At 37.5% G+C, this 25,845-nt stretch overlaps 1 non-coding gene across 1 annotated transcript; it reads left to right on the top strand.

The window, feature by feature from the left end:
• The first annotated feature begins 4,145 nt into the window (after positions 1-4,145).
• TRNAW-CCA (transfer RNA tryptophan (anticodon CCA)) lies at positions 4,146-4,217 on the top strand. Its single transcript has one exon. It is a non-coding gene; the product is annotated as a tRNA-Trp (tRNA).
• Positions 4,218-25,845: the final 21,628 nt, after the last annotated feature.

Below are 25,845 nucleotides of genomic sequence, written 5' to 3'. Positions count from 1 at the left end.
GAGCCATAGTCAGCTCCTGGTCTTGTTTTTGTTGACTGTATAGAGCTTCTCCATCTTTGGCTGCAGAGAATATAATCAGTCTGATTTCGGTGTTGACCATCTGGTGATGTCCATGTGTAGAGTCTTCTCTTGTGTTGTTGGAAGAGGGTGTTTGCTATGACCAGTGCATTTTCTTGGCAAAACTATTATTCTTTGCCCTGCTTCATTCTGCATTCCAAGGCCAAATTTGCCTGTTACTGCAGGTGTTTCTTGACTTCCTCCTTTTGCATTCCAGTCCCCTATAATGAAAAGGACATCTTTTCTGAGTGTTAGTTCTAAAAGGTCTTGTAGATCTTCATAGAACCGTTCAACTTCAGCTTCTTCAGTGTAATAGGCTGGGGCATAGACTTGGATTACCGTGATATTGAATGGTTTGCCTTTGAAACGAACAGAGATCATTCTGTCGTTTTTGTGATTGCATCCCAGTACTGCTTTTGGACTCTTTTGTTGACCATGATGGCTACTATTTCTTCTAAGGGATTCCTGCCCGCAGTAGTAGATATAATGTTCATCTGAGTTAAATTCACCCATTCCAGTCCATTTTAGATCACTGATTCCTAGAATGTCGACATTCACTATTGCCATCTCTTGTTTGACCACTTCCAATTTGCCTTGATTCATGGACCTTACATTCCAGGTTCCTATGCAATATTGCTCTTGACAGCATTGGACCTTGCTTCTATCACCAGTCACATCCACAACTGGGCATTGTTTTTGCTTTGGCTCCATCCCTTCATTCTTTCTGGAGTTATTTCTCCACTGATCTCCAGTAGCATATTGGGCACCTACTGACCTGGGGAGTTCCTCTTTCAGTATCCTATCATTTTGCCTTTTCATACTGTTCATGGGGTTCTAAGGGCAAGGATACTGAAGTGGTTTACCATTCCCTTCTCCAGTGGTCTCCTGTAGGCAATGCTGTACTCAGTTCCCCTGACCCTGTAGCAGGCACTGCTGACCCATGCCTCTGCCAGAAACTCCTGGACACTCCTGGGCAAGTCTGAGTCAGTCTCTTGTGGGGTCACTGCTCCTTTCTCTTGGGTCCTGGCATGCACAAACATTTGTTTGTATCCTCTAAGAGTCTGTTTCCCCAGTTCTATGTAAATTCTGGCAGCTCCATGTTGGTGTTAATGGTGACTTCCTCTAAGAGGGCTTATGCCATATCCTGGTCTGCTTCACCCAGAGCCCTGACTAGAGACTTTAGTCATTTTACCTGACTAGAGACTTTAAAAACTTCTATGCTTAACACATGATTTATATTCCTTTTAAAAGCTATTGTTCTATCTCTTTAATTAGATTGCATTCATCTGATAGGCAAAACCTATATTCTGGTCCTCTTTGGAGTCTCTCCAGCACTCATGGAGCTCATTGGAAAAAAAAAAAAAAAGAAAACCTTTAACCAACTCTAAATTCATATATAGTTATATTTAATTAGACTGTGAAAAGCATGCCTAAAATCATATGTGCAACTACCTCCTTAACAGACAATAGACCACACTGATTAATCAATAGTAATTTTTTTTCAAGTATAATAATCCAGAGTAGCTAAGCATCCATTGGCCAGCAAATTAAAACATCATTTAAAATAATTACGTGACTTGCACTTTTAATTATTTTTGATAATACCTCCACAAAATCAGAGCTGGAAAATGTACACAAAATTCAAACTGGTAAGCCTTAAAATAAAACAGAAAATTGTATTGGAGCAAATCTGATTCATGTTAGTGATAACATTCTCCAAGATTCCTACTGCTAAATTTTAAAAAAAGGGGGGATGAGTAGAGGTAGGGTAGGAAGAAGAAAATATGATGACAGAGGCAAAGAGGAGATAGATTATTACTAAAGAAGGCTTTTTGTTTGTTTGTTTGTCTGAAATAGAAGTTTGGCACAGAGTGTGTAAATATTTGAAATTTTATTTTTCAATTTTAATTATTCATGGAATTTCACAGGTAGATCTATATGTAACTAATTTGTATTGCTTCACCTAGATTTTTCCTGGTTTTAGCACTATAATTTACTCATCCCAGGAATCTGCTCAGTCTCAGGCTTACTGGAATCTTGCTCTCACATACAAACATACATATATATTTTCAGATGCACACATGTATATATTCCTACTCAGATAACTCAGGACTACCATGACAATTCACATTATTTGTATTGATTGGCTTATGGTTTAAATCTGACAGTCCTACCAATATGTGCATTAGGATTTAATAGACAATCTCTCCCCATCATCTTCCTCAGACCCTTCTGATTACTGTGTATCTTCTTGATACACTGATAAAATGTGCAACTGATGATTAGCAAGACAGACTTGTTGGATCCCAGGATGAGTGTCCTTTGGTGAAAGTATCACTTGGCTTCTTGAACTGAGGTGAGATGATTCTATGCTTGATTGCCTTGAAACAGGCACAGAGTATGTATCAATTGCTTTAATCATTCTAGCTTCTTTTTGTCTTTAATTGGATAATTATCAAAGGGGCAAGACTGTGACTCATTCAAAGACAATCTAAATTTTCTTCCTGAAATTTGATTATTATGCTTGAGAGAAATAGGTACAGAAAACAGAGCTGATACATTCTAGAGTAGGTGCCTGGGGACTTTTCTGTTCATTATTATTAACTGGACACCCAGAAGTGTACCAGGTATTTTTCTTACTGATGTCTGAAATCAAACATTTATTTCCCTTTCAACTACTGGAATTTTTTAGAAAAAAAAGTATTATCCTTTTTTAGAAAAAAAAAAGTATTAGTGTGTGGACACTAAATGAGAGAGTCTGGAATTGGGAAGACAATGCACTTCTGGTTCTATTTAGGTAAATCACAGTTTTCTTATACTTTGCAAAGTGATTAACCAGTCACTTAATTTCAAATTCTCTTAAGGTAAACAAATACAAAATGAAGTTTATAAGCAATCTTTGCAAATCCTTCCTTTCTCCTGATTGCTTACTTAGTGATGTTACCTTAATTATAGTTTCATTTTGCATAATCGATATTCAGTCATCAATATTTGATATTGTACTTTATTGATAATATTGAGATCCTTGATTTTCTCAGTCCAGGATTTTTAAAATTAATTTTAATTTACTTTTACATCAGTGTAAAATTTTAATTTTACTTTTACATCATTAAAGTTGGACCAATGTGATTATCAATGTTCTAACCTTTACATTCTTATCTAATGTCATTTGATTTTGGTATTGAATTATATCTCCAGTCTGAGCTTCCTCCTTGAACACCATACATCTGTATCATTCTGTCTACTCTATGGGCTCCCCAGGTAACTCTATGGGCTCACCAATGCAGGAGATTCAGGAGATGTGGGTTTGATCCCTGAGTCGGGAAGATTCCCTGGAGGAGGAAATGGTAACCTGCTCCAATATTCTTGTCTGGAAAATTCCATGGACAGAAGAGTGTGGTGAACTGCAGCCCATGGGGTCACAAAAATTGGACATGACTGAGCACGCATGCAGACATGCCTCTTCTATATCTCCGCTTTAATTCCTAGGTATTTCAAAATTAGTGTCCCAAACTGAACTCTTGATCTTGATGTCCAATCTGATTTCTCTTACATCACTCTTCATTGCAATAAAAGAAAATTCAGTTTTTCTAGGTGCTTATGAAAAAGGAAAACCATGTAGGAATAATTATTGACTCATGTATTTTTTCCCATTTAAGCCAACATCAAACTCAGTGGCCTTTAACTACAAACCATGTTAAGAATTTGACCATTTCTCAAGACATTTATCACTGCCATCTTGGTAAATAAACCATAATGTCTTATCTGATGGGGGCTTCCTTGGTGGCTCAGATGGTAAAGCGTCTGTCTGCAATGCAGGAGACCCAGGTTCAATCCCTGGGTTGGGAAGATCCCTTGGAGAAGGAAAGGGCAGCCCACTCCAGTATTCTTGCCTGGAAAATCCCATGGATGGTAGAGCCTGATAGGCTACTTAAAAAATCTTCTAACTTGTCTCTCCACCTCTGTCCTTGCCCATTGTAGACTAGTCTATTTCCTGCAAAACAGAGATCATTATCCTCAAATTTTTAAAACATAAGTTATTGCATATTACATCTATTAAATGTCTTCCACTATTTCCATCTTGGGCTTCCCTGGTGGCTCAGAGGTTAAAGCGTCTGCCTCCAATGCAGGAGACCCAGGTTCAATCCCTGGGTTGGGAAGATCCCCTGGAGAAGGAAATGGCAACCCACTCCAGTATTCTTGCCTGGAGAATCCCACGGACGGAGGAACTTGGTAGGCTGCAGTCCACGGGGTGGCAAAGAGTCGGACACGACTGAGCGACTTCACCATCACCATCACCATTTCCATCTTACTCAGAATAAAACCTAAATTTCTTACAAGTTAAGTATCATTAATGACCTTCCATTTCACAAATATAGAATTCATTTCATGCCACTGCTCTGTATTTTGTTTCCAAAGTCATTAGGAGTCCTTGCTGGCCATTTAAATCCCAATCCCACTCCTGCCTCAGAAACTTTCACTCTGTGTTCATTCTGCCTTGATTGTTCCTCCACAAACTCCCCATGATTTGAATTCTCACTTCCTTCAAGAGTAGTTTCCACTCACTTTTCAATAGGCTGCTTTCTCTAAAACCTTAGCACTTTCTATATCACTTATCCTGCTTTTTGTTCCATTTTGCAGGTAGCATCTTATTTCAATATCTCATATCTAAATGCAATAAATTAGCAATTTATTATAATTTTGTTCACTACCAAAAAGGAAAGAAAACGAATATATTAGAAATGTAAGGGTCACTGATTATAACATTTTTTAATTTAAAAATTTTTTTTGCTTTTTATTCTTTGTCTCTTCCATAAGCAGGCATGCTTCATGAAGGGAAGGGACTTTGTTTTGTTTTGCTATAGTATCTCTAGTGTCTATAAATAGGGACTGTTTTTGAATGAGTGGTTCATATTTTTACCAAAATCATTTGCTCCCTCCTTTATATACCTATTTAGTAAAGGATTCTTACGGGAATAAGAGAGCATGCTTTGCAGCAAACATTAATTTATCAGCAGATAAGATTTTTAAAAATGGTTTTTGAAGCCCTTGGTTTTAATAAATTCTCAGAGAAAAACCCAAGGTATATGCATAGGCTCAGGGTTTCATCAAGCAATGAAAACTAGAACCTGAGTAAGCCATTGCTTTTACACATTTTGCAATCCTTCACAGATTGCTTTAGCTTTATTTTACTTTCACTCTCTTGGTGGACAGGAAGACCACTGATAGCATCTACTGGTGAGTATTTGAGCATCTACTCATGTCCATCCTTGACTGTCATTGACAATGTGGTACTGTGTCACAGCTTTATAAAATTAAAAAAAAAATCATAACAGAAAGACTGATGGGATAAGCTATAGTTCCTATTGTTGCTGCAGCGCTCAAGGCCCTAATAGTCATCTGCTTCCTTAGCACTCATTCTAAACTTCTCTTTCTAGATTATCACTTAAGTTGGTGTTGGTATTTGCCCAAAAGGGAACCAAGGCCTTCATTCCTGAGGAACTTTAACTCTCTGTTTCTGTGAAAATACTCTTTGTTTAAGAGAGTTGGTAAATTTCTTGCTACATTGCCATTGCTGAAATTACATATTCATAATCTATACACAACAGTGAAGCACTAAGAGGTGCCTCAGTCAATGCTCTTGGACTCTAGATTTAATATTCTAATTATATCACAATGATCAGATCTACTTAGGATGACACAACCAGTTATTTTTCAAGAATAGTAGCTCTTTAATTTGCCTAGCATGGGACTCCTAAATTATTCAGGCAGCACTTGTAGATTTACACATAGTTAAGCCATTCAGGCAGATTTCCACCCCTTCAGGAAACATTTGGCTTCTAATCCTTCCATCTAAAGTTGTAGAGATGGGAAGCACACGCCTCTAAGAGGGTCTTTGTAGTGATGGAGGAAGAGGCCATTCCTACTTCTGACCTCTGTTTCCTGAATCTGTGCATTCTGCCCACTGGGGACACATTATTTGATGACTATCAATACAACATATGGGCTTCTCACATGAGAAATAATCTTCCTGCTAATGCAGTAGATGCAGGTTTGACCCCTGGGCCAGGAAGATATCCTGGAGAAGGAAATGGCAACCCACTCCAGTATTCTTGCCTGGGAAATCACATGGACACAGGATCTTGGTGGCCTACAGTCCACAGGTCACAAAAACAGTTAGACATTACTTAATGACTAAACAACAAGACAACAACAAAAAGTATATACTATATATAGAACCATAAACTGGCTGGGGTTCATCCTTAAGCTGAAACATAAGCTGCATCAAAGGAATAATTCTAACACTTTTTTAGGATAGCAGTTTCCAGGTGATTTGTTATATGATTTGATCAAAAGATATTTTAGTTATATATCTGATGTCACAAATCCTGTGATGAAAAGTGAGTCCCTTGATCAAAGGTGATGTTGTAAGTGATAACATACCAATAAATCAGATGTTGTGTGAGCATATAGTAGTGGTTCTGGCCAAGGACTTGTTGCTGGTTAATATCAATATCTGGCATATGTATTATCTCTCCATAAGGGTATTATGCTTTCTCTCTTGAGTAAAAGTTATCCAGTTTAATCAACTTGTTCAAAGTGGCAGCATAGTCTCCTCAAGCTTAGGCCACATGCCAAGAGCTTAGTTTCAGTATCTGTATTTGACTGCTCATTAAGCAACAGCAATAGATAGATGAGTCCTAGCACTGGGCCTGTCAGAACCTACATCTTGCCATCAGATTACTATAGCCATTGGTCCCTTATGTTCCCACTGGTGATAGAAAAAAAGAGAACAGAATAGTTTTCACTAAGAGAGTCATTCTGTATTTTTGGTTGTTTAGTATCTTTTATGTGGAGGAGGTAAGAGATGATGATTCACATATTTTGTATATGTTTCTATGAATGCCTTTTCACCTTTTACCCAATATTCCAAATCCAACCAAAATTTCCAGGATTCTATGTATATTCCTATATAAGACCATGCCTATTTTCACATAAAATTTATAACTTGGAATACTGCTTAAATATCCACTCACTGGAATAATTCTCTTTAACCACTGTCTTTAAGGCCAAACTGTGTTATGGTAGCTTTCAGTTACTGTTTCATTAACAATTGATCTGAATCACCTCTGAACAATCCTTCACATTTTCCTCTTCTGTCAGCTAGTCATAGCAATCATCTCCACTCTCAACAAAATTATAGGTGTGAACTTAGGGAGAGGTGTCAGGTCAGTAAACATAAGTACTGAATGACAAGTGACATAAAGATCTGGATCTCCTCTTGTGTTCTTTATACTTCATTAGACCTGAATTCAGATATATCAATTTTATTTTATGATATGGTGGATCATATCATAGAACACTACCTACTTCATGATATGTATGTCTGGTGATACACACACTTGATATACCATTGTTTCTTCTTTAGCACTTCCTTGTGTAAGTAGACAAGAAAATGCAAGTGGGCTTCCTTGTGTCTTGTATTGAGATTCTCCTACAAGGGATTTCCAGAGGCTCAGCATACTGGATTTGATTTCTGCTACAGTAGATGAAGATTGCCCTCATATTTACTGTCTCTTATCTACCCTGAAACCACAGAAAAGTTACTTTTTAAAATTCATGTAATAGGTAAATCTATATTTGCTAACATTATTCCCATAGCCAGTGTCACTTTACTCTTCATTTTCCTGTTTTTTACTTTCTAACTTCTATGTTTACAGACATTTATGTTTATAATTTCTTGTCAAAGTCACTGATTATTCTGTATATTAATATGTAAAGAGGGTTCAGTGAAGTCAATTTCTGTATTTTATATTTTATTCTCTGAGTTCAGAATTTCTTACCCTTTTGGGTCATTAAAAATATATTATTTTTAGTGGAAAAGTAAAATGGATTTTCCAATATTCATTGGCTGTATTTTACTATATTATCTGCTGGTATGAACCTGGGTGGTCTCCCTAGTGGTGCTAGTGGTGCTAGTGGTAAAGAACCTGCTTGCCAATACAGGAGACACAAGAGAGGTGGGTTTGATCCCTGCATCAGGAAGAACCCCTGAAGAAGAGGATGGAAAACCATTCCTCAGTATTCTTGCCTGGAGAATCCCATGGACAGAGGAGCCTGATGGGCTATGGTCCATGGGCTCACAAAGAGTTGGACATGACTGAAGTGGCTTCACACACACACAAACACACACACACACACACACACACACACACACACACACATAGTAAAAGAAAGAACATTTACATTTTGGGAAGAAGTAAACCAGAATTGTTGCTCTGCAAATATATTATTTTGTATAAATTATAATATTTTTATCTTTCACACTTTTAAAATGAAAAATTTAGTTGAGGATTTCTAATTGTTTCCAGTTCTAAAATTATATGACTTTAAACCCACTGCAGTATTCTTGCCTGGGGAATCCCATGGACAGAGAAGCCTGTTGGGCTACAGTTCATGGGATTACAAAAAGTTGGACACAATTGAGCAAGTAACCACACACAAATTAAATTAGGCTGTTAAATCTAATTTTATATTATCCTAGTTAGCTTCTATCTAATTAGCAGCATTAAGTTTTCAATCATTTGGAATTCCAAATAGTTCCACAAAATAAATTATGTATTGAATATATTTCTCTATTTTAACTGTTTTTATTGCGCTATCAATACCTAGATTATCCTTATCTTTACAGATAACTCTAGAACTATGGAACTTTTGTTGTATATAGTCTTAAGTAGCAGGATATCTTATACTAAATTTGGCTCAGAGACCTATCTTGCTCTTTTAAGCATTTTGAGACACCTGATATGCAAACTAAGCAGTACTCCTGAGTTGTATGGTAGATCTAAAATATGTAGAGGCCTTCAAAGCCCTGTGCTGCTTTTTGAGAAGAGAAAGTGTAGGATGTTCATGACTTCTTCATTTTCTTGAATGAAATAGTCCTGTATGCTCCCAGACATTAGACAACTACAGCCCTCCCAAATGTCACACTGGGAAAGATCCTGATGCTGGGAAAGAGGAGAAGGGGTGACAGAGGATAAGACAGTTGGATTGTATGGATTGTATCACCTACTCAATGGACATGAATTTGAGCAAACTCTGGGAGATAGTGAAGGACAGGGAAACCTGGTGTGCTGCAGTTCATGGGGTCACAAAGAGTTGGACATGACTGTGACTGAATAACAACATCACAGGCCTCTGGATAGTTAAGGGTTTAGTCTTCTACCTCAGACATGCATTTATCTTATCAGAAAGCCCAGAACAGTTGCCATTTCTTGCTTATCAGTTCTGACTTATCACCAATAAACAATTGGCTTAACAGGAAAAATAGTAATCCTAATCTTAAATTTTTATCCTGTTAAAAATTAATAAGTTTATTTTAAGAGAAAGGTTTTTCCAGTTTATTTTAAATTTTGCTTTCTTTAGTGGAAACATTCTTTCCATCACAGAGCAGTGGTTTCTTATTTGATCATGAATTACTTTTTCTATATCCATTGGAATGCTTTATAGGAATTAAGTTTATGGATTTGCCTTCAACTTAACTCTTGTACCTAAAGATATTTTGCTGTGGAAATGAGTTTGCAGATGCTTGATGAGAAACTCTTGCCTATACAAAATACAAATCTAATCTTAGTACAAATGGTCGCTTAGGCCATTATCTTGACAAAACTTCTAAAGCACAGTTTCTTTGTTGTATGAAGTTTCTGTTATACAATATTTGGTTGGAGGTACTATTCTCATCCATCTTCATATATGCAATTCACTGATGCGGGAAGCATAAGATATTGACTTTTCTCATTATTTGTAAAATATACTCACTTTATCTGTGATGAATAACTCATCCCCCCAACTGTATATTAAGTATAACTGTATTTTATTACTATAGATACATACTATCCCACCAATAAAATACAAATTTGGATCTTTACAAATGCTAACTTGTACTATGCCAGTTAGAGGTAAAATGATAGGAAATAAAACAAAGAGGGTGGATGGTTTTGTGATGGTATAACTAGAGAAGATTTGAAAGTCAGAGTTAGGTTTAACTGCATGCAGTAGAGACTTCAGATATTAATGGGTTAACCAAGATCAAAGATTGCTTTTTTTTGTTGTAAAAATATGGAGGTGATATTCCCATGTTTAGGGTGACAGAGCTGTTACACATAATTCTCAGTGTTTCAGATTCTAGGATCCTAGGCCTACATAGCAAGGCTATGGCTCTCATTTTCAAATGATGTCCACGATATATATTGATCTATAACATCTAAATTCTTGAGTGAATGGAGGAGAGGTCAGGATGGGCAAAAGATTCATACAAGCTGTCCAATAAATAAATTTCCCAGCAGCTTTCATATAGACATCTAAAATTATATCTCTACTTACCAGAACTTCACCACACTTAGTCACTGGGGAGTCAGGGAAATTTAGTTTTATTCATGTGGCTAATTATTCAGTTAAAAATTGTATTTCCACAGGGGGAAAATAAAGTCTGTAATTTGGAAATAGAAGCTAAAATTTTTAATTACAATGTGACCTCAGATATTCTAATCTCTATCATGTTTGAAGCACATAAAAATTCTCAAATAAGTAAATTATATTTAACTCTGAATAGATGTGTTCTTTTCTGATTAGCTATTTATATAGAGGTACAGAGTAAAAAGAAATGTGATGAAGAAATTAAGTATTTCATAACAATAATGCACTCCTTTAATTTTTTGTGTTATAGAAATGGATATAATCTGTAAAGAATGAAATAATCAGAGACTTTCTTTTAAATATGATTACTCATGTTGACCTATTTGACAGTTGACTGTCTTTATTTTGAAATAAATTCTTTTTAATGTTGAAATCCATATCTAGCCAAATAATCTGCCAAGTAATAAAGATATGTTCAGATGTTTTAATTATAGTAATTTAATTTCCTCAAGAGAATGCATTGGTCATAAAAAACACCCTCTTCCAACAACACAAGAGAAGGCTCTACACATGGACATCACCAGACAGCCAATACTGATATCAGATTGATTATGTTCTTTGCAACCAAAGATGGAGAAACTCTATACAGCAAAAACAAGACCAGGAGCTGCCTGCGGCTCAGATCATGAACTCCTTATTGCCAAATTCAGACTGAAATTGAAGAAAGTAGCGAAAACCACTAGACCATTCAGGTATGACCTAAATCTAATCCCTTACAATTATACAATGGAAGTGAGAAATAGAATTAAGGGACTAGATCTGATAGATAGATTGTCTGATGAACTACAGACAGAGGTTTGTGACATTGTACAGGAGACAGGGATCAAGACCATCCCCAAGAAAAACAAATGCAAAAAAGAAAAATGGTTGTCTGAGGAGGCCTTACAAATTGCTGTGAAAAGAAGAGAAGCGAAAAGCAAAGGAGAAAAGGAAAGATATACCCATTTGAATTCAGAGTTCCAAAGAATAGCAAGAAGAGATAAGAAAGCCTTCCTCAGTGATCAGTGCAAAGAAATAGAGGAAAACAATAGAATGGGAAAGGCTAGAGATCTCTTCAGAAAATTAGAGCCACCAAGGGAACATTTCATGACAAGATGGGCTCAATAAAGGACAGAAATGGTATGAACGTAACAGAAGCAGAAGATATTAAGAAGAGGTGGCAAGAATACACCGAAAAACTGTACAAAAAAGATCTTCAAGACCCAGATAATCATGATGGTGTGATCACTCACCTAGAGCCTGACATCCTGGAATGTGAAGTTAAGTAGGCCTTAGGAAGCATCACTACAAGCAAAGCTAGTGGAGGGGATGGAATTCGAGTTGAGCCATTTCAAATCCTAAAAGATGATGCTGTGGAAGTACTGCACTTAACATGCCAGCCAATTTGGAAAACTCAGCAATGACCACAGGCCTTGAAAAACTCAGTTTTCATTCCAATCCCTAAGAAGGGGAATGCTTTGAAATGAATTGCCATTGCAGGTTCGATGCATGATACTGGATGCTTGGGGCTGGTGCACTGAGACGACCCAGAGGGATGGTACAGGGAGGGAGGGGCGTTCAGGATGGGGAACATGTGTATACCTGTGGCAGATTCATGTTGATGTATGGCAAAACCAATACAATATTGTAAAGTAATTAACCTCCAATTAAAATAAATTTATATTAAAAAATAAAAATAATAATAAATAAATGTTAAAAAAAAAGAATATTCAAACTACCACACAATTACACTAACCTCACATGCTAGTAAAGTGATACTCAAAATTCTCCAAACCAGACTTCAGCAATACATGAACCATGAACTTCCAGATGTCCAAGCTGGTTTTAGAAAAAGCAGACAAATCAGAGATCAAATTGCCAGCATCCACTGGATCATCGAAAAAGCAAGAGAGTTCCAGAAAGACATCTATATTTGCTTTATTGACTATGCCAAAGTCTTTGACTGTATGGACCACAATAAACTGTAGAAAATTCTCAAAGAGATGGGAATACCAGACTATCTGACCTGCCTGTCAGGAAGCAACAGTTCGAACTGGACATGGAACAACAGACTGGTTCCAAATAGGAAAAGGAGTACGTCAAGGCTGTATATTATCACCCTGCTTATTTAATTTCTATGCAGAGTACATCATGAGAAATACTGGGCTGGAGGAACCACATGCTGGAATCAAGATTGCCAGTAGAAATATCAATAACCTCAGATATGCAGATGACACCATCTGTATGGCAGAAAGTGAAGAAGAACTTAAGAGCCTCTTGATGAAAGTGAAAGAGGAGAGTGAAAAAGCTGGCTTAAAGCTCAGTATTCAGAAAACTAATATCATGGCATCTGGTCCCATCACTTCATGGCAAATTAATGGGAAAACAATGGAAACAGTGGCTGACTTTAATTTTGAGGGGGCTCCAAAATCACTGCAGATGGTGATTGCAACCATGAAATTAAAAGACACTTACTCCTTGGAGGAAAGTTATCACCAGCCTAGACAGCATATTAAAAGACAGAGACATTACTTTGCCAACAAATGTTTCTCTCATCAAGGCTATGGTTTTCCCAGCAGTCATATATGGATGTGAGAGTTAGACTATAAAGAAAGCTGAGCACAGAAGAATTTTGTTTTTGAACTGTGGTGTTGGAGAGGACTCTTGAGAGTCCCTTGGACTGGAAGGAGATTCAACCAGTCCATCCTAAAGGAGATTAGTCCTGGGTGTTCAGTGGAAGCACTGATATTTAAGCTGAAACTCCAATACTTTGACCTCTTAATGCAAAGAGCTGACTCACTTGAAAAGACCCTGATGCTGGGAAAGATTGAGGTCAGGAGAAGAAGGGGACAACAAAGGATGAGATGGTTGGATGGCATCACTGACTTAATGGACATGAGTCTGGATATACTCCAGGAGTTGGTGATAGACAGGGAGGCTTGGCATGCTGCAATTCTTGGGGTTGCAAAGAGTTGGACACAATTGAGTGACTGAACTGAGCTGAACTGAAGTGCTAGGATCTTTATGATTTCTTTCCTTCTACTAATTTTTAAAAATTCATCTTCCAGTTATTTTAGGTATAAAGCTAGGTTGTCTATTCCATGTTTTTCTCATTTCTTGATGTAGGATTGTGTTGCTTTAAACTTCCCTCTTAGAACTCTCTTGCTGCATCCCGTAGGTTCTTAGTTGTTCTGTTTTCATTGTCATTTGTTTGTAGATTTTTTTTTTTTTACTTCTTCAGTAACCTAATGGTTATTTAGAAATACTTTATCTTCATGTGTTTGTGTTTCTTGAAATTTTTTTCTTATAATTGATATTGAGGCTCATAGCATTGTGGTGGGAGAAGATGCTCGATATGATTTTAATTTTCTTAAAATTACTGAGATTTGATTTGTGACCTAAGATGTGGTCTCTCCTGGAGAATTTTCCATGTTCACTTAAGAAGTAGGTGTATTCTTCTGCATTTGGATGAAATGTCCTGAAGATATCAATGAGATCCATCTCATCTAATGTGTCATTTAAGACTTGTGTTTCCTTATTAATTTTCTGTTTTGATGATCTGTCCTTTGGTGTGAGTGGGGTGTTAAAGTCTCCTACTATTAGTATGTTACTGTCCACTTCTCCGTTTATGTCTGTTAGTATTTGTCTTATGTATAGTGGTTCTCTTGTTTCGTGCATCGATATTTACAATTGTTATGTTCTTCCTCTTGGGTTGACCCCTTGATTATTTTATAGTGTCCTTCCTTAATTCTTATATTGTTTTTTCTGATATGACGATTCCTATTCCAGCATTCTTTTGCTTCCCATTTGCATGGAACATATTTTTCCATCCTCTCACCTTCAGTCCATATGTGTCTTTAGGTCTGAAGTGGGTTTCTTGTAGACAGGATATATATGGGTCTTACTTTTGATTCATTCAGCCAGTCTGTGTCTTTTGGTTGGAGAATTGATTCAATTTACATTTAAAGCAATTAGATACCATATTCAAAAGCAGAGATATTACTTTGCCGACTAAAGTCTGTCTAGTCAAGGCTATGGTTTTTCCAGTGGTCATGTATGGATGTGAGAGTTGGACTGTGAATAAGGCTGAGCACCGAAGAATTGATGCTTTTGAACTGTGGTGTTGGAGAAGACCCTTGAGAGTCCCTTTGACTGCAAGGAGATCCAACCAGTCCATTCTGAAGGAGATCAGCCCTGGGATTTCTTTGGAGGGAATGATGCTGAAGCTGAAACTCCAGTACTTTGGCCACCTCATGCGAAGAGTTGACTCATTGGAAAAGACTCTGATGCTGGGAGGGATTGGAGGCAGGAGGAGAAGGGGACGACCGAGGATGAGATGGCTGGATGGCATCACTGACTCGATGGATGTGAATCTGAGTGAACTCCAGGAGTTGGTGATGAACAGGGAGGCCTGGCGTGCTGTGATTCATGGGGTCGCAAAGAGTCGGACACGACTGAGCGACTGAACTGAACTGAACTGAAAGCAGTTATTGATATATCTGTTCCTATTGCCATTTTCTTAATTGTTTGGGGTTGATTTCGTAGATCTTTTTCTTTCTTTTGTATTTCTTGACCATTACATTCCTTTAAGATTTGTCGTAAAGCTGGTTTGTGGTACTGAGTCTTCTTAACTTCCTCTTGACTGAAAAGTTCTTTATTTCTTTATTAGTTTTGAATGAGATCCTTGCTGGTTACAATAATCTTGGTTGTAGATTTTTCCTTTTCAGTACTTTAAATATATCATGCCATTCCCTTCTGGCCTGAAGAGTTTCTGCTGAAAAATCAGCTGTTAAACATATGGGGTGGAGAAGGCAATGGCATCCCACTCCAGTACTCTTGCCTGGAAAATCCCATGGACGGAGGAGCCTGGAAGGCTGCAGTCCATGGGATTGCCTAGAGTCGGACACAACTGAGTGACTTCACTTTGACTTTTCACTTTCATGCACTGGAGAAGGAAATGGCAACCCACTCCAGTATTCTTGTCTAAAGAATCCCAGGGATGGGGGAGCCTGGTGGGCTGCCGTCTATGGGGTCACACAGAGTCAAACATGACTGAAGTGACTTAGCAGCAGCAGCAGCAAACGTATGGGGCTTACCTTGTATGTTACTTGTTGCTTTTCCCTTGCTGCTTTTAACATTCTTTTTTGTGTGTGTTCAGTGTTTGTTAGTTTGATTAGTATGTGTCTTGGTGTGTTTCTCCTTGGGTTTATCCTGTATGGGACTCTTTGCACCTCGTGGACTTGATTGACACTTTCCTTTTCCATGTTTAGGAAATTTTCAACTATAATTTCTTCAAAAATTTTCTCATACCCCCCCCTTTTTTTTTCTCATCTTCTTCTGAGACCACTATAATTCAAAGGTTGGTGTGTTAGATATTGTCCCAGAGGTCTCTGAGACTATCCTAATTTTTTTTTTTAAATTCTTTTTACTTTTTTCTTCTCTTCAGAAGTTATTTTACCATTTTTATCTTCCAGCTCACTGATTTGTTCTTCTGCTTCAGATATTCTGCTGTTGATTCATTCTAGAGTATTTTTGATTTCAATAATTGTGTTGTTTGTCTTTGTGTATTTATTCTTTAGTTCTTCTAGGTCTTTGTTAATTGATTCTTGCATTTTTTCCATTTTGTTTTCAAGGTTTTTTATTATCTTTGCTATCATTATTCTGAATTCTTTTTCAGGCATTTTGTATATTTCATTTTCATTTATTTGACCGTCTGTATTTCTAAATTGCTCCTTCATTTGTGTAGTATTTCTCTGCCTTTTCATGATTTTTTACAACTTACTGTGTTTCAGTTCCCCTTTTCCCAGTCTTCAAGGTTAAATTCTTTCTTCCTTTTGATTTCTGCCCTCCTAAGTTTGGTCCAATGGTTTGTGTAATCTTCATACAGAGTGAGATTTGTGCTGAGTTTTTTGTTTGTTTGTTTTTCCTCTGATAGGCACCTGCTGAGTGAGGTTGTAATCCAGTCTGCTGATGATTGGGTTTGTACTTTAGTTTTGCTTGTTGTTTAGATTAGGCATCCTGCATGGCATGCTGCTGCCGAATGGATAATGCTGGGTCTTTTATTCAGGTGGTTTCACTTCTGTGAGTTCTCACTATTTGATACTCCCTAGGGTTAGTTCTCTGGTAGTCTATGGTTTTGGAGTCAATGTTCCCACTTCGAATGTTCAGAGTTTGATCCTGTCAGGAATGAAGAGTCCACAAGTGGCTTGTTATGGCATTAAGAGAGATTAAAACGAATACCCCGAAACGAGAAACCAAAGATGATCCTCAGACAAATGGCAGTTACAAAATTAAGCAAATAATAATTAAAATAATGAAATATGCACATATGCATATATACCCATAAGCAAAGTCAAAACAATCCAACAAAAATAAAGTACAATATATTGACCCGGAGAACAAAGAAAACCAAAAATTATATCTACCAGTTAAGAACAAGTCTAACTAAGGCACAAACTGGAAAACAAAACTAAAGCAAGATGCCAATTGGGGGAAAAAGAAATGAAAACAAAAGTAACAAATATGTTGAGAGAAGAGGAGAGAAAGTAAAGCAAAAAGAATAAATATGCAAATTCAGTTCAGTCACTCAGTTGCTTCCAACTCTTTGCAACCTCATGGACTGCAGCATGCCAAGTCTTTCCTATCCATCACCAACTCCCCCAGCCTACTCTGACTCATGTCCATTCCCTTGGTGATGCCATCCAACCATCTCATCCTCTGTCAAGAGATAATTAAAGAAGATTTATATACATTAAAGTTTAGCTGCAAGGGGAAAAGAACAGTAGAAAAAGCAAACAAAGGAATAAATGTAGAAAAATAATAATAGTTTTAAAAATTAAATATTAAAATTAAAAGAAAAAATAGAAAAACCAAAAGTAAAACTGCACAGAACTGCAAAAGCCCAAAGTAGAGGCAGAGGTTTATGACAACAATAAAAAATGTGCTGAGGAAAAAAAATGCTCATAATTTTAATTAGATTTCATAGTACCAGTAAAATCAACAACTACAACAGACGGTGGGGGGGAAGGAAAAAAAAAATCCAAAAAAATCTACAGAACAAGTGAAAGCATAAGAATAAGAAATTTCACTGCTGTCAGAATCCTTTCCTTCACTGGGAGTCCCAGTCCATCTCACCTCCCTAGGATGCCCTCCAACACTGTACTGATCTCTGGAACTGTTGTGGAGGCAGCCCAGATTCTAATCTGATCTTACTCCTATGTGTTCTTGCCTCCAATGTCCATAGCTATCAGAACTAATGCATTTCCTTTTCTGGGAGCTCTCAATGACCTTTTATATATTCCACAGACACAGAGTCTGCCTAGTTGGCTCTGTGGATTTAATCTGCAGCTTGTACAGCTGGTGGGAAGGTTTTGGGTCTTCTTCCTTAGCCACACTACCCCTGGGTTTCAATTGTGGTTTTATTTCCATCTCTGAATGTGGGTCACCCACTGGGGTTTGCTCCTGAGGCTTCCCTGAATGACTTGGGTTTGCCCCTGTGAGGACCAGGTGTGGAGGTGGTGTCAGCAGCTTGGGTCACAGGGGTTCTGGCAGCACCAGATACTCAGGGGAGTTGGTGACTAGGGCAGCAGGAAATATAGTGCATAGTAGGGGTATGGCAACCACTACTGGCCAATACACTCCAATATTCTTCCCTGGAGAACCCCCTTCTCTAACAGAGAACCCTGGCAGGCCACAGTCTACAGGGTCGCAAATGGTTGGGCATGACTGAAGCAGCTCTGAATGTATAAATGGAATCTTTTTTTTTTTTTTTTTTTTTGTCTGTGGCTGCTCTGCCCCAGTTAGAGTTGAGTGTGAAGTTGGCACAGCTGCTTGGCTTCTGAGGACCCTGGTGGCACAGGGTGCAAGGACACGGACTGCCTCCATTCCAGGAGTTATGGCCCTATCCGAGTCTTTTTTGCATCTTTTTTAGCTGGCGATCTTTCTCTGTAGCTTCACCCCTTCAAGTACTTAGGAGGGCTCCCTTCCCCGAGTCCTTCTCTGTTGTTCAGTGTTTGGGCGCATAGAGGGAACCCCCTGGCTGGAGTCCTACTTTGTAGATCAGCACGTCAGGCCCCTAAAGGGGCACCCTGGTTAGGGTCCTACTTGTAGATTCGTGCATCAGGCCCGTAAAGGGGCACCTTGGGTGGGGGCCTACTCTATAGTTCAGTGCACCAGGCGTTTGATGGACCAGCCTCTCTATTGTTCAGCTGCTGATGCTGATATGTAAGGAGAGAGAGGCTATGGTGAAGGCCTTGCCCCTATGAATGAGAGCAGTACCGCCTTACTTCCATCCCTGCCCAGCTTTCCTCCATAGGCATTTTGCACCACAATCTCCTCCCTCACATCCCCTCGACCTGTCTCTCCGCAGTCAACAGCAGCCCTTGTTCTGAGATTGCTCCACAATCCCTAAATTCCAGCTCCTAATCACTACGCCTTCCATGGGACCTGTGTACCTGTCTGAAATATGTATGGCTGCAGAAACGACTGTCTGATTCTCATTCCAATTAGGCTGCCACAGATCAGCTGTTTCACTCCCAGCCTTAAATGTTTCTCCTCTCACTGAGACAATTGCCCTGATGTGGGGAATGGACCCCTGCTTCAGTTTCCCCACCCACTGAGGGCAAATCCAGTACTATTAACACACCTGTTTTTCCCCCTAATTCCTTCATCCTACTGAGTTTTCCGTGGTTCTATATATTCTTTCCTCTGGTCAAGTACTCCTGTCCATCCTCAGCTGGTGTTCTGCATGCACTTCTGTGTCTGATGGTGTATTCCTAGTGTATCCATGAGAGATATACTCCATGTCCACCTATACCTCCACCATCTTGTTCTGGCAGGTAAATGTTAGTTTTTTGAAAAGATCAATAAATTTTAGCTATTGTGACTGAGGGAAAAAATAGAGACAATGCAAATGATTACTACCAGAAGGAAAATGAGAATATTACCATTGACCCGATAGAAATAAATAATGATTATAAGAAAATTATATTACCAATTTTATGTTAACATATTAAATACCTTAGAAGTAATGGACAAATTCTTAGAAATACACAGAATTGCAAAATTGATTTAAGAAGAATTAGGATTGATAATCACAAGAGATTGCTGAAAACAATGAAAAAAACTTACATAAATGGAAAAAATATCCCCTTCCATGGATTGCAAGACTATTATTCAGATGGCAATGCTCCCCATGGCCTGAGAAACCTGTATGCTGTATGCTGGTTAGAACCCTGTATGGAACAACTGACTTGCTCAGGATTGAGGAAAAACTGTTTATTGTCACCCTATTTATTTAACTTATCCACAGACACAGAACACATGGTAAATGCCAGGCTGGATAAGTTACAAGCTGGAATCAAGACTGCCAGAAGAAACATCAACAACCACAGATATGTGTATGATAACCACTCTAGCGGCAGAAAGTGAAGATTAACTAAAGAACCTTTTGATTAGGGTGAAGGAGGAGAGTAAAAATACCGACTTAAAACTAAATATTAAAAAAACTAGGATCATGACATTTGCATCACTTCATGGCAAATAGAAGGGGTAAAGGTGAAAGCAGTGACAAAGTTCCTCTTCTTGGGCTCTAAAATCACTATGGATTGTGACTGCAGCTGTGAAATCGGAAGATAATTGCTTCTTGGCAGGAAAGCTATGACAGACCTAGACTGTGTTAAAAAGCAAAGATATCATTTTGCCAACAAAGTTCCATATAGTCAAGGTGATGGTCTTTCCAGTAGTCACATACAGCTCTGAGAGCTGGACCATGAAGAAGTCAGAGTGTTGAAGAACTGATGCTTTCAAACTGTGGTGTTAGAGAAGATTCTTGAGAGTCCCTCAGACAACAAGGAGATCAAACCAGTCAATCTTAAAGGAAGTCAACCCTGAATACTCATTGGAAGGACTGATGTTGAAGCTGAAGCTCCAATTCTTTGGTCACCAACCAAAGAAGCTGGTAAACAGTGGACTCATTGGAAAAGACCCTGATGCTGGGAAAGATTGAAGGCAGAAGGGGAAGAGGGCAACAGAGGATGGATGGAAGGCATTATTGATACCTAGGACATGAACTTGAGCAAACTCTGGAAGGTGGTGAGGGACAGGAAGGCTTGGCATGTTGTAGTGGGACACAACTGGGCAACTGAACAACAACAACACTACCCAAGACAATCTATAAAGTGAATACAATCTATAAAAAATCTGATGGCCTCTTTTTTTTTTTTTCCCCTGGAAGTGGAATAACTAATCCCTAAATTAGTATGGAATTGCAAGGGGCTCCCTATAGCCAAAACAATATTGAAAATGAAGATCGCACTTGGAAAATTCAACTTCTCAACTTCCAAAGTTTCTACAAAACATAAAATAATCAAAGCAATGCTATAAGTTTGGACATACAGATAGTTAGAATAGAATTAAGAATTCAGAAATGAACACATTTATCACTGGAAACTTTATTTAGGCAAGATAATGCAATGGGGAAAATATAATCTGTTCAACAAGTAGTTGAAAGAAATAATGCTGGATTCTTACCTTACACCAAATATAAAAACTAACACAAATAGGGTCAAAAATATAAACATACATTCTAAAATTATAGGGCTTCCTTCATAGCTCAGTCAGTAAAGAGTCTGCCTGCAAAGCAGGAGGCCCAGGTTCAGTTCCTGGGTCAGGAAGATCCCCTGGAGAAGGTAAAGACCCATAGAAGAAAACATAATGGAAATTTTCATGACATTGGATTTCACAATGTTATATTGGATATGACACCAAAAGGAAATATATTGGACCTCATCAAAATTTAAGAGTGTTTATATCAAAGCAAGTATCAAAAAAAGTATCCCTACATGGATGGAAGATAATATACAACCTATATATCTGATAAGGGTCTAGTACCTAGAATATATGAAACAATTCTTATGAGTCAATATAAAAAGACAAACAATTCAGTTTTAAAGATGGCTGTGAAGTTCATGAATAGACCCATCTCTAAAGAAGATAAACATTTGCCAACAAGCACATGAAAAAGGTGCTTATTATTAGTAGTCATTAGAAAAGGAAATTAAAGCCATGGTGATATACCACTTTATACCCATTAGGATCAATATAATTTGGATTAAAAAAAACAGAAAGCATAAAATAAGTATTAATGAAGATGTGGAGAAAATAGTGCCTTCCCACTTGGCTAGTGATGATGTGAACTCTTTCAACCATTGTTGTGGAAAATATTTTGGAAGTTTTACCTGAAGTGAAACATAGAACTCATATAACCAGAGACCAAAGTGTCAGCATCCATTGGATCATAGAAAAATCAAACAGAAAAACATCTTCTTCTGCTTCACTGACTATGCTAAAGCCTTTAACTGTATAAAGAAAGTGAAGTCGTTCAGTCTTGTCCGACTCTTTGGGACCCCATGGACTGTAGCCCATCAGGCTCCTCCATCCATGGAATTTTCTAGGCAAGAGTACTGGAGTGGGTTGCCATTTCCTTCTCCTGAGGATCTTCCTGAGCCAGAGATCGAACCTGGGTCTCCCACATTGTGGGCAGATGCTTTACTGTCTGAGCCACCAGGGGATCCCTTGTGATCTCACCTTTGACTGTATGGATAACAACAAACTGTTGAAAATTCTTAAAGAGACAGGAATACCAGACCACCTTACTGCCTTACAAAGAAACCTGTATATAGATCAAGAAGCAACAGTTAGAACTGGACATGGAACAAAGGACTGGTTCAAAATTGGGAAAGGCATACATCAAGGCTGTATTTGTCACCCTGCTTATTTAACTTCTAGGCAGAGTACAGCATGTGACATGCCAGGCTGATGAAGAGCAAGCTAGAAACAAGAAAGCTGGGAGCAAATCAACAACCTCAAATATGCAGGTGATAACATTCTAATGGCAAAAAATGAACAGGAACTAAGGAGCCTTTTGATGAAAGTGAAAGAGGAGAATGAAAAAGCTGGCTTAAAACTCAACATTCAAAAACAAAGATCATGGCATCCTGTCTCATCACTCTATGGCAAATAGAAGGGGAAAAAGTGGAAACTGACAGATTTTATTTTGTTGGGCTCCAAAATCACTGTGAACTGTGACTGCCATCATGAGTCATAAAAGATGCTTGCTCCTTGGAATAAAAGCTATGACAAACTTAGGAAACATGTTAAAAAGCAGAGACATCTCTTTGCCAATAGAAGTTCCTATAAGCAAAACTATGTTTTATCCAGTTGTCATGTATGGATGTGAGAGTTGGACCATATAGAAGGCTGAGCACTGAAGAATTGATGCTTTTAGATTGTGGTACTGGAGAAGACTCTTGAGAGTCCCTTGGACAGCAAGGAGATCAAACTAGTCAATCTTAAATGAAATCAGTCCTGAATATTTATTGGAAGGACTGATGCTGAAGCTCCAATACTTTGGGCACCTGTTGGGAAGAGCTGACACAATGGAAAAGACCCTGATGCTGGGGAAGATTGAGTGCAGGAAAAGAAGAGGATATCAGAGGATCAGATGGTTGGATGACATCACCGACTCAATGGACGTAAGTTTGAACAAACTCTGGGAGATGCTGAGGGACAGGGAAGCCTGGCATGTTGCAGTCCATGGGGTTGCAAAAGAATTGGACATGACTTAGCAACTGAAGAATAATAACAAATAACTCAGAAATTCTACTCTTAGGTATATACTTTAAGGAATGGAGTGTGAATAATCAAATGTTTCTACATAATTGTTCATAGAGGCAATAGCTCCAATGGCCAAAATTAGGAAACAATCCAAATGTCCATCAAGGAATGAATAGATCAAAAAATGATGGCATATACATACAGTGGAATATTATTTATTCATAAAAAGGATGCCATTCTAGTAAATGTTGTGTCATGGTTAATCCTTGAAAAAAACAAATAAGTGAGAGAAGTCAGGCACAAAGTTTAAATGTTATATGATTTCAGTTATATGACTTTTTCGGAATAAATTCATCTGTAGAAATAGAAAGCAGATTGGTTGTTATCAAGACCTGAGAAAAGAGAATGGGATGTGACTGTTAGTGAATATAGCATTAAAAAAAAATAATGAAAATAGTTTGAGACTAGACAGAGATGGTGATTAAACAACACTGTAAACATACTAAATTCCATGAAACAACACATGAAGTAGTTTAAAATGGGCATAAGTTCTAGAGATCTGGTGTACAATATGGTGCCTATGGTTAAGAATACTGTATTGTGCACTTTAATTTTAAGAATTATACGTCTTATTTTAAGTGTACCTTTTACAATAAAAATGATTAATTTTATGTTAAGTGAATTTCACTTACATTTTTAGAAATCATCTATTTTGCACCCTTCTTTCTGTTCATAACTAGTCCCTATTATATGAATTTGAGCATTTGAATGTTTTCCTTGGCTGTCTGAATCCACCACCTCTTGTATTTAGGCAGCTTCTCCATTTTCTTTGTGATTGTGAGAAATAGTACTCTGCCTACTATCTTGCATATGGAAGTGGAGGAAACACCTTCTCCAAACCTCCAGTAGTATGGGGCTGTGTACATAACTGATGTTCATCCAATTGGATGGTCTACCTTGAAGTCTGAATATTGCTATAGTGAAGTAAAGATCAAAAGGAATACTGGTATTCAGTTATTATCATAGCTGACACTTGGTGACAGTGTCAATTAATGTTGGCATTCTATAGAAGTGAGGACAACATTTAGGTAGGAATATTTCTAGTAAACTATGGTTGTTTTTCTACCCCGTTATTTTAGAATTACCCTTATTCATAAATTTCTTACAAATTTAGTATTTCTTCCTCTATTCAAATCCAGAAGTCTAAGTTCTTCATAAATTTGTAGTGTAAGTTTGTGTGTATAGGGGGATATGTAAGTATGTGTGTAAGCATAAAGTCCTACTCAAACTTAGGGTAGCCAAAATTGGTTTATGTTACTTACAGCCAAAATCTCTGACAGATTATGTTCATGATTATTTATTCATAGTTTATTTATTTATTTTTCTTTACATACACTGTTAATTCCTAGGTAACAAATGTAGTGCCTTACCACTGAGATGGTTGATCTCCCTGAACTTTGGGAAGGAAAAGGTCTTAGTATTTTAAAATTCATGTCTGACTCTTGTTATTTGGTATGAATCTCAGAAGCAAATTCCATGCATGTAATATTTTTATTTTTAATATTGGTTTGGGCTTTCTTTAGAAGATTTTACACATTTGCAGGTATAATAAAAATATATATATTAATACTTTTCAAATAAATATTCTACCACTTGATTTTAGATGATTTTTGCATCATCTTTATCATTCTTTTTATTTCTTCCAGTTTAGTTGAGGTATAATTTACACACAGCACTGTCTAAGTTTAAGGTAGACAGCATAATTATTAGACTTACATACATCATAAAATGATTACCATAATAAACTTATTGACCATGTATCAGCTCATATAGATGCAAAATAAAAGAAAACGTATATATTTTTCCTTGTAATGAGAACTATTGGGAGTTTTATTCTCTTAACAACTTTCATGGATTATGTGGGGTGCTCAGTGGCTCAGTGATGTCTGACTCTTTGTAACCACATAGTCTGTAGTCCATCAGGCTCCTCTGTCCATGAAATTTCCTAGGCAAGCATACCAGGTGGGTTGCCATTTTCTTCTCCAGGGGATCTTCCTGACCCAGGGACTGAACCTGCGTCTCTAGAGTCTCTTGCATTTGGGGGCAGATTCTTTACCACTGTGCCACCTGGGAAGCTCTACTTTCATGCATTAATACCCAATATTCTTAATATACTGAAGAATGAATAAGGTTCTCACTCATCACTAGTATTTTTGATGGACTACAATGGAATTTAAGTTCATTTTTTAAAATGTGTGGTATTTTATAATAAAAGGTCTGTAAAAATTGATCCCCTGTTGAAAACATTGAATTGGCATTCATGTAGTACCATATTGCAGAGTATGTCACCTAAGACATATTATGTATCACATTGCCAGCAAGCTGACATCTGGTTCATAACTTTTACTGTTGGTTAGGCAGCAGCAGTATGTCTCTTGGTAAAGCATAAATGCATTAAATCAGATACTAAAGAAATATTGATCTTAAATTCCAAAGGAGGAACACTCAAATGTCAAAGCTATTTTCTGTGTTTCTGTATTTTCTAATTATGTATTTTAAGAAATTAACTGTTTTTATAACAGTAAGTTCGAGTGGAAAACTAACAGACTTAAAATGAAACATGTAAAATAAATTTTCAACTGTAAAAATATTATTGCCAGATGCTTTCTTCCCTTGCAAGCAGTGATGGATTTTAGGATTGGTACAATGTTTAGGAAC

The sequence above is a fragment of the Ovis canadensis genome, chromosome 5 (genome assembly GCF_042477335.2).
Source record: "Ovis canadensis isolate MfBH-ARS-UI-01 breed Bighorn chromosome 5, ARS-UI_OviCan_v2, whole genome shotgun sequence".
NCBI lineage: Eukaryota > Metazoa > Chordata > Mammalia > Artiodactyla > Bovidae > Ovis > Ovis canadensis.
Note: the sequence above shows the minus strand (reverse complement) of the source record. Positions and strands in the feature narration are given on the sequence as shown.